The following is a 9,250-nucleotide window of genomic DNA, read 5'->3' on the forward strand; positions in this document are numbered from 1 at the left end:
TCAGGAGATTTTTGAAGTTGGCCAGAGTGTTATCTTTAAAAACGTTTATTGATGCAGATGAAACTAGGGTAATTGTGAAGGAAGGGGGAACATTATGGGTGAAAAGGCTGTCGGAAATGCCCTCAGTCATGATTGTCCTTCTCCAGAACGCGAATTAGTTCAGACTCGTAAAATTTTCCCTCAATCGGTTCTCTGTTAGAATCAGTCAAATTGTATGTTGGGGGATTTTGTGTTGGTATGTCACAAACTTCAAACACTTCATCGGTGAACGATTGTTTGTAACCCTTGCGAAAACGTATGTCTACTTTGGCAAGTCTAACATAATCACCAACATAAAGCTTTGGACGTCGAACTAACTTCAAAGACTGCTCTGCTCTTAATGAAATCAGGCGAGGAACATATTTTTTAGTTACTTTATTTGGTGCAAGATTTGTGACACGATTTGTTCTCGAATTAATTGCATTGACAAAATCTTGCAATTTGTCAATGTATGAGTAAGTCCATTTATCCTCCAAGTACTTATAAATAAGATTTTTCAAGGAACGGATATTTCTCTCAGCGAATGCGGATTTTTTCTCGCTCTCTGTGCTATATGTGTTTATGCCTTTCTTTTTACATAATGCTTCGAAGGACCCTTTAAACTCTGTGCCCTTGTCCACCCATACTTTTTCCGGTTGTTTTGTCGTTATCATTAGTTTGAACGCTTCTGCTGTTGTAGTAGCATACTTTGATTTCAAGGGTTGCACTCTGAGATAGCGGGACATGCAGTCAACTGCAACAATCAGATACTTAACATCATGGTTGTACTGGGCAAGTTTATCAACAAAGGCCAGATCTAATGACCAAATTTCGTCGATATCGTAAACTATGACCTTGAGTCGAGGCGTTTTTCGGATCACAGTTTGATATTTCGTGTAAGCAGGTTCAGTATGAAGGAAATGTTTAACTTTCTTTCGCGACAAATTGCTTGCTTTTATCAAGTTGTTCACACTACCAAATAACGCGGGACCTTTGTCACTGTATTTAGTTTTCAACAATTTTTCTTCAATCTTGGTAATTTTCCCATTGTTTTGTTTGCGCCTTCGTCTTTTCTGACGTTGGAGAATCTGAATCGTTATGGGGCGTTCCGTATGAGTCAGAGCCTTCTTCTGACTCTTTTTCACGTTTTTGGTTTTGGGTTTTTCTATTACCGCTGAGACTTTTTCGTTTGTGTTTTTTACTTCTCTTAAGGTTTGCACTACTTTTTTCCTGCCAAGTGGGCGACGTTGAGCGGGTTCTTGAGAGTCCGGGTTCTCGTTTCTCTTGAGCGTTAATAGGCGCTGACTGAACCGCGTGTTTGGCATTTCGATTTATTACCAGGTTTTCATTCAAGTTGAGAGCAGTTAAAATGTTAATGAACGCCGGATTGTGTAATTTTTTCGTTGGTTGTTGTATGTCGTATAAAAATATTGTAGCTTTAAGTCCTGTTGGTACTTTATCTACATATATCACCTCATTGTCACGGTTTATGGTTACTCTTTCTGAATTTTCTATGATTTCAAGTACGGTTTTTGCTCTAACAAATTTTTTGTCTTCTAAAACTTGTAACTGTCCTAAAAAGCTTTCGGTCTGTCTATTGTGTTTCTCTTCTAGTATTTCGTCTTTAACACGTTCGACCGGTACTTCTTCATCGTCCGTTAACAGTTTAAGCTGTTCTTGTTGGGGCTCAACATTATCCGTAAATGTTTCCTTCGTTGCAGTAGTCTTACTAGTTTGTGGAGGTAATTGGGGTCTAAGCCGGTTAAGATAGGACAGTTGAGCATTTTTATGTTTAATATTATTATCATGAAGAACACGTGCAGCATGTGGCTGCTTTTTAACATGTAAGTGTTTCGCAATTAGAATGAATTCTTCAGCAGTCATCATTAAGTTGTGAGGTACTTGTAACAAAAATAAAGTATTTGTCGAACTAAATAGAAGCCTTCTTTACTCAAAATAATCGCACGTTTTTTGACAACACTGGTTTTTGGAGTTATTAAGTATTTGTATGCTGTCTCGAATCGTTCGATGTTTACGATTTTAACGGGTACGTTTCCATTGACTACATTGAGCAAACATTCACAAATAAGTGTTATGATCTCACGATTTGAAGTTTTTCGAATTAATCTTCTTAGCTGGTCAGGTTTCAGTTGTACCATATGTCGCAGAATAGATAAGTTTTTCTTTTTCATTTGTGATTGGAGTAGTTTCTGCTTCAGATAAGGGTAAATAAAAAACTGTTGGCCCAGGTGGTGTGATATTTGAACAATATCTCAAACAATCTGATGTACGGGGGTCCAAGTCGATTAGAAGATGTCCAAAAGAGTCTCTGGTAGCTAATTCGTAACACAGTTTCTCAAAAATTTTGATACATTCAATTGTCTTCCTAAAAAATCTAGTTGCTGAACGTCGCGAAGCGATTTGAACAGAATGATGTGTGAAGTGTTCAAATCAATCGTACGCGACCATCGTTTTTGTTGAAACAAGTTATGCTTAACATATATTACATCTATCCCTCTATGTCTACCCGCTGTCGCTAACCTAACAAATTCCTTGTCATTATAGATGTCTTCACATGAATCATCGAAAACTAGAAGAACATTTTCTAATTTTCTCACAGATTCGAATCCGTCGAATTTCATGAACTCCACATTCACTTCGCGAGAAGACACTTTTTCTAAGAATGCAGGTTGCATCTCTTTGTAAAAATATAGAACGGTTCCAAATTTAGGGTAAAAAGTATTTCCCATCAGAAGTTTCAAAATTAACTCAGTTTTCCCGGATCCTGAAGGTCCCACTATCGCCATAAAAATTCTTGTCAAAGTATCAATCACTTTATTCATATTCTTGGGTTTGGTAGTACGTAACCAACCAAGCCTGATAAAATTGAGAACCAAACTGACGTTTCTTTGCAACTTAATTTAGTGAAAGAAAGTTTGAGAATGCAGAAAGTTAGTAAAATTAGAATTACTACCATTTGCGCAACAAAAACTACTTCAGACCTTGGCAAAGTTACATTGTTACAAAACTTCCATGATTTTTTTTTCACTGTTTGTCTCGTTATAAACAAACTCTGTTACTAATGTTGCGTCAGGTTCATCTACTGCTGTTGTTGCTTCTGACATTTGAGAAACTATTTATTCTACAGACTGTGTTAGACTTTTTCTCTCTTTGAATGAAGCTTGTAAAAAATTGAATTAGTTTTGAGAACAGTAAAAAATTCCATAACGTGTGAAATCTCTATCATTTATGTCATGCATTTCTAGAACAAAGTTTGCTGGGGTATTTGCAGTTTTTTGTAGTACATTATTTTCTTCACAGTATCCTCTTTCACAATCGTCTTAATCTCATCTGGCAATTCACTGCTGTTTAGATCCATCTGAACTCCTGGCTGACGTTTGGGTACTAAGACTAGTTCGGGAAGATATACTCCTCGCTTGCTGGCTAACATTTCTGATAAACTTGAATCTCTGGAAGTATACAAATTGATCAATAACTGGAAAAAACCTCTTCAACGTAGACAACTCTTCTTCGGAAATTATTATTTGCTCCTTCCTCTGAACAATTTGGCCACTGCAATCAATAAGCTCTATTCTCGTTAATGAAATTTTAATATCACCCTCTGGAGTCATCCACGCACAAAGCATTGAATTTGGTGATAGGTATGTCTCCACTTTTGCTGATCTCTCGCTGTTGTTCATTTTTCAATCAATCATAAAAAACCTTGGTTTTCTTCAGGGCACAATGATTCCTGGAGTTGTAATGTGGAATATGTTTATTGCAACTTCGATAATTTTTAAAATATAAGTTTTCAACCCGAGGACAGCCCAAATCATCTAGGTTTTCAATCTTTCGGTCCAAGTACTTGGCCAAAAATTCTGTCTTTTCTTTTCCTTTAGCGTAAAAAACGGCACCGGGATTTCTCAGCACAAAACTCTGAAGTATTTGATTCAAGTTTATATAAAGATAATCACCGTTTTCCCAATGGAGACCGTGTAAATAATTTGTTAACCAGTTGTAAGCTTTTTGTTCAAGCTTTGGTAGTATATTGAAATTTACTGGAGGTAGGAAATTGAGTCGATCGCTGTAGTCTGAAGTTGTTATTGCTAATTCTTTAACCAGAAAGGAGTTTTTCTTGTAACGAAAGCCTTCCACGTCAAGCACAACTGATCTCTCGCCTAGCATTCTAGTAAATGATAAACTTCTGGTTTTTTCAACTTAATGAAAAGGCAGAACGCTATTCCACTCAAATGTCCCAATAAGCTGTTATTACAGTTCCAGGGCAACATGTAACAGTACGTGGGACCCTGTTGATAAAATTCGTGTAAAAATCCGGCCGCATCGTGCAAAATAGCGTGCAATCGTAAAGTTTTGGAATTTTTCAAGTATTTGTCCAAGGAAGAGTTATCAATACCGATCTAGCCACCATAAGGTCTCAACTTAATTAAAATGTCGTAGTTAAGGTTATCAGAACTAACAAAAAACAGAGAACATGCAGCTAGAAAATAGTTGCGTCGGTTAGAATTATCAGGATAAGTTTGTTTCAAAGACGTATAAATTTCGTGAATTATTTTCAAATCAATAGGAGTTACTCTGCTTTTTTGCAATTTCATTATTTATTTTTTCCAACACCTCTCCAACCTGCTGAATTTCAAGCCAGTGGAAATAAAAGTGACCTTACAAATACCATTTAGTCTCATTAAGATAACGGTGGTAAATAATTAAATAAACCACCGGAAGTTTTTTGTATTTTGATAGCTTGTTGAAACATAGACGGATTTTTCTCTCCAAGTCTTTATCAACCCTTTTTGAGGTAAGATCATACGAATAGTCGAATACGTTTTCATAATCAGCAAGATTCAAATCGCTCACAGTACCATACTTTTGTTTTGTAGAAATGCACCAAGAGATTTGTTGAAGCTCACTCAAATAAAATTGTTCTTTGAAAATTAACTCGTATTCTTTCTTTGAAATTTCCTTTGCCCTTTCGAGGAAGACGACATAGCGTTCATTAGTAAATTTGAAAAATGAGTTTTTTTCTGCGGTTGAAAACACTCTTAATTGTAAATGTTCATTATCAATATCTTCAGTACACCAAGTTCCCTCTAATTTCATTTTTCTTATTTCAAAATTTGTCAAATTTATCATTTGGTATATTTTGCCCAGAAACGGCCGCCGCCTTTTGAGAGTAATTTCAATTTACTGCCTTTTCACCATAAAATTTAGGTCAAGTTAAGGAATTAGTTTACTGCTGCCAACAGTTAAGATACGCTGCCAAATTGGCCGGCGCATTTTTATTATATACCATAAAAGTCAATTCCCCGTTCACTAACAAATTTCAACTAGGTCGAAAGTTCATTTGCTCGAAACAAATATTACAATTAACATGATTCATATAATTAACCAGGACCAATATTTAGGACCCCAAAAATTGGAATTAGAAAGAATTTTGTATCGTGTCCCTTGTTGTTAAGCTAAACTTAGCAAGATCCTAAGTAGGGGTCTTCTGCTTTTTGAGTGGAAAATTTCTTTCGTTTACAAAATCCTAGGATAGGGGTCCTCCAAAAAATTAAGGACCCCTTTCCTAGGATTTTGCTTTACGTGAGGACCCCCCCCCCCTTAGGAAGGACCCCCCCCCCCTTAGGATCCGGGACACGATACAATACTACTGACAACTGATGATACAGCTGATGCACCATTGTGTTTGTGAAATTTTGGTATTTTTCATGCTGCTGCGTATTTTTCTGCCTTCCGGGACGCTAAAGATGGCACTTGTCGGCGGTTCAGACCAGTTTATTTTTACGCACCAATCACTGACTATTGATGAATTTACTGCTTTTTCCCAGATGGAAGTGACACTATCAGGACATATACTTTTCCATTCACACAAAAAATTCTACACAGCATGATAAAATGAACGATGAAAGACTTATGAAAGAAAGCAAGATGAAAGACTGACTTAAATAAAGACTGAATGACAGAAATGAACTGAGTTTTAGTATGATGACTGCATGACTTTAGTCTTGGTATAATTGGTTAACGGAATTTTTTGAAGCAGTACTTTTTGCTTTACTTAGAAGGACCGTTTCACTGAAACGAACTATAGAGATGCTACAATCGCTTGGAGAGGTACAAAACAAAAGAGTGAAAAATTATCAAGCCATTGATGGATCTAATCTTGATTATCCAATTAGAACGGATGTTACCGATTGAAGTGAACTAAGTATTTGAGTTCACTCTATTTTTGATGGAAGCACTGTCATACCATTCCCATATATGAAATTACCCGAATTTGTTTTTTTTTCAACTGCATATGGAATTTTGTACGCAATCAAACATTTTACAATTTTTTTGCATGCAATTTAAATTTGTTGTGTGCATAACGTAGTCCTGGGTACATTAAGGTTGGTTTTTTTTTCTTTTCGCTGTATGATTTTTTTCAAAAACGCTAAAAATTCCTATTTCTTTTGTTTATGTATGCTTTGCTCAATGTCTGATAATTTAAAAGTTCAAATTTTTAAATAATCATCCAAAATTTGCCAAATTTCAAAAGTTTGTTATTTTCGTAAATATCATTTGTGAAAAACATCTTTAAGACAATTCAGGTTGTTTTCTTTGCATTGTATTTGCAAGACCGTCCAACCTTTGGTGCTTTGAGTAAACCAAGGTCTTTGTCACTTGTGTTAAGCTACAAACACAATCCAAAATTTTTCAGTAATTTAATTTAGAAACAAAAAATCAACTTTTTGGTTTATGGAAAAACGCCTATCATACAACTTTCATTTATGAAAAAATTCTTATCATAGAGTGTTCATACAATTTTCTGTACGCATGGAAATGTATGACGTTGTATGACAAGAAATTTCTCATATATGGAAGTTGTATGATAAGAAGTTTTGGTCAACCCGGGTTTATAGGCAATGAGAGCTGTAAAAAAGTCGCAGTAGTCTTTTGTTGACTATTACATCCACTTGACATCTTCTTGACTAAATTTTAAACTAATCCCGGTTATCAAACATTTCAAAGTTTATCTCGCAAGGGAAACGTTTTTTTTTTTGAGTTTTTTTTGAAAAATACAGAAAAAATAAGTGCCAATGACAGAACAGCCAAAACTGAAACATACTTTGAAAAACCTAGTATTTGCTTTAAAAAATTTATCGAGAAAAACGTTGAACTTTAGTCCCTGTCCATGTGCACGCAGCAAAAATGCGTTTTCGCTCATATATTTTAAACGTTCTATCAGCGCTTGTATCCTATGATATCATATGGAGCTCAGTGTTTCTCGATTTTCCTTACGAGGCCAAACTCTGCACTAAATAGACGCGCAATTTAGTTTTTTTATCCTTTCCTGGATTCCAGAGACAAGATTCTTAACATGTTTCAAATATTAAGTGAAATCCATGGGTAGTTCCCAATCTCTACGTCTTGAATCTGTTTCAGCGGTCTTTCAAGGATACGGAATGGCCACACTCTTGGTGATGACCAATATATTCCTTTAACTTTTCTAAAATTCAGTTTTCAAATTAGTTACTGAGACTGCATGATGAAAATATAAATAACAAGTTACATTTGATAAAAAAAACGACCTTAAAATGTCAATTACTAATTATGTTTCGACATTATCTGATGAACGTTTATGAGATTAAACTGACTAAATAATGACAAGAGAATGACTACGCAGAAGAAAACATTTTTTTGGAAACAAAGATGAGATTGAAATTGTCAGACAATCATTCAAAAAGAAATCTGAGGTTGAACTGAGGGTAAGATTCGCCCTTGTCACTTATACTGAGCCAGCATAAGCTCCCACTGGCAATATTAGGCCGCAAGGCCCATGGTGGTGATATAAAACGACGTCCAAATGTTTTGTCGCCATCTTATTCTGTGTTGTAGGCTAAAACAGAAAATTACTAAGAAGTTTTTAGTATGTGCGATAAAACTGATTATCTACAGTTTTTGAGATGAAATAAGTAATTCAGTATACGGGATTGAACTGGTGCAACTCTCGGGGTATGAAGAGGGATATTCCTTGAAACTCTGCTTGTTGATGATGGACGGGCACCCATTTAGGATGTTTTGCAGCCTAATAAAACAGATCCTAAAAATCAAACTGAAATTTTTACTGAAATGGACATCAAAGATGTACCGGAGAAGTCCTCGTGAATTGATAAAATGGCATCGCTCTTCAGCAAAATGGCAGGCTTGTTGCTTTTTTGCGTTCTAAAACGAAGGTCGAAGTCTGAAACAAAAAAATACTCGAAGGGAAAAAGTCGCTTGACTCATTATGTTTGTAGAATCCACATAACAGTCATTTCCAAAACCGATAATAAAACATAAGTTGAATGATCTGTGGAACTTAAGATCAAATTTTCATCCACTGTCAAGGGAGTTCCAAATCAACATTTAAAACATTGCCAGATAAATTTTGAGATTTTCTTCCTTTCCCTTTCAGATGTGAAACCGGTATGAAATACTTGAAAAAAACTAATTTGTTTTTTGTAAACCTCTTTTTTGCTGGTCTAAAATTAAAACTAAATTAGAACTGACACATTTTGCATATCATTAACTCTTTTTATTTTCGGCATTTCAGTAATTAAAACCACGTTTTTTCATTTTGTGTGGATGAACTGTTTGGTTAATTAATTGTGGAGTAAAAAAAAACAGTAAGACGAGCATTAAATTTTCTTACGCTTTGTTTTTTAAAGACTATTTAAGGACAACACAATTTTGAAACACACATTTATCTTGTTGGGTTTTGTTAAACAGAGATTTCGTTGGCAAGGATTCGAACCACCGAACCTTCCATTCAAATAAACTGCCTCTGTTATACCTAGACCAGCATAGCAATGAGATAAGCAAAACATTAAATGAAAGTAAAGCGCAATTGAAAAATGAAAGTAAAGCACTGCTTTGAGATGATGTGATCCAATGAGATGAAATGATTCGATGAGTTGATCCAATTCATGTTAAGCACCAGATGAAATCGAACTCATATCAATTTAGCAGCCAAGGCTCTCATCAAAAATAGAGTGCATTCAATTAATCACCAAATCTAATTTAATCTATAACACCAGTTCTAATTGGATCATCAAGATTGTTGTTCATCAATGGCTTATAAACTTTTTTCTCTTTGGTTTTGCAGCCCTCAAGGCGATTTTAGCACCACTGTAGTTTTTTTACAGTAAAATAATCCTTATCACTGAAGCAAAAAGTCCTGCATCAGGGAAATTAC

The sequence above is a fragment of the Symsagittifera roscoffensis genome, chromosome 4 (assembly GCF_963678635.1).
Source record: "Symsagittifera roscoffensis chromosome 4, txSymRosc1.1, whole genome shotgun sequence".
In the NCBI taxonomy this organism is placed as follows: domain Eukaryota; kingdom Metazoa; phylum Xenacoelomorpha; order Acoela; family Convolutidae; genus Symsagittifera; species Symsagittifera roscoffensis.